The following is an 869-nucleotide window of genomic DNA, read 5'->3' as shown; positions in this document are numbered from 1 at the left end:
TAAGGAAAATACAGTATGGATGAAGGATTTCTATGTGGAACACTGTGGACATTGAAAGAAGAGTCCACCAAGAGATATGACAGTTCATTTAGTTTGTTTTTCCCTTATAATAAGTGTCTATGGTGTTTAGTTCATGTAGTATTTCTATGTTTTGTTATTCTATTTAATATTTGAGGCATGAGCTGCATGACCTTACTAAAAAGTAAAGTTGGGATAAATATAAAATCCTTATATTATTTCAATATTTTGGATGTAAATTAGTAAAATTTTGCTTTTTCTATTATGCTTTGCTAGTAGTTAGTGTGTTGAAGTGTTTCAGTTTTTCTCGAGGTAAACTTTTAAGTTTTGTACATGTCTTCACTCTTAGTTACGATATTATTTGTGGTGTAAATTTTTTATCTAACAATGTGTCTGAGGTGTTTTTTAAACAATCTTTTAACTTAACACACTGTCAATGACGTAATTCACATTTTAAGTGTGAGCCTGATTACGCTAATCTGAATACTAATTGATCTGGATAAAATATAGTAGGCCCATTAGAGGCTCAAAGACATACAACGAACACCAATCTCACGAGGGCCCAGAACTAAGCGACGCGACGCGATGTTCCCATCGTGCATGAAACCACCCTTTGGCATAAACTTCAGAGGTAAGGAAGCTATCTTAAGAACTAATACGAACCTACCACGCCTTTGTACTAATAAACAGAGGACAGCACCAGCTCGTCGCTACTCTATTAAAGTAGTCTGGCATTAACGGATAAAGCTATTACGGCTCTAGCCAAACCTGCAGCCCAGAAAAGACCAATCAGAGGCCATACTGCCTTCTGAAGGCGGCACAAGAACCACTATATAAATAGAGGGTACATG

The sequence above is a fragment of the Gastrolobium bilobum genome, unplaced genomic scaffold (genome assembly GCF_033153095.1).
Source record: "Gastrolobium bilobum isolate Gb01-03AN ecotype WA unplaced genomic scaffold, APGP_CSIRO_Gbil_v1 utg123469, whole genome shotgun sequence".
Lineage (NCBI taxonomy): Eukaryota > Viridiplantae > Streptophyta > Magnoliopsida > Fabales > Fabaceae > Gastrolobium > Gastrolobium bilobum.
Note: the sequence above shows the minus strand (reverse complement) of the source record.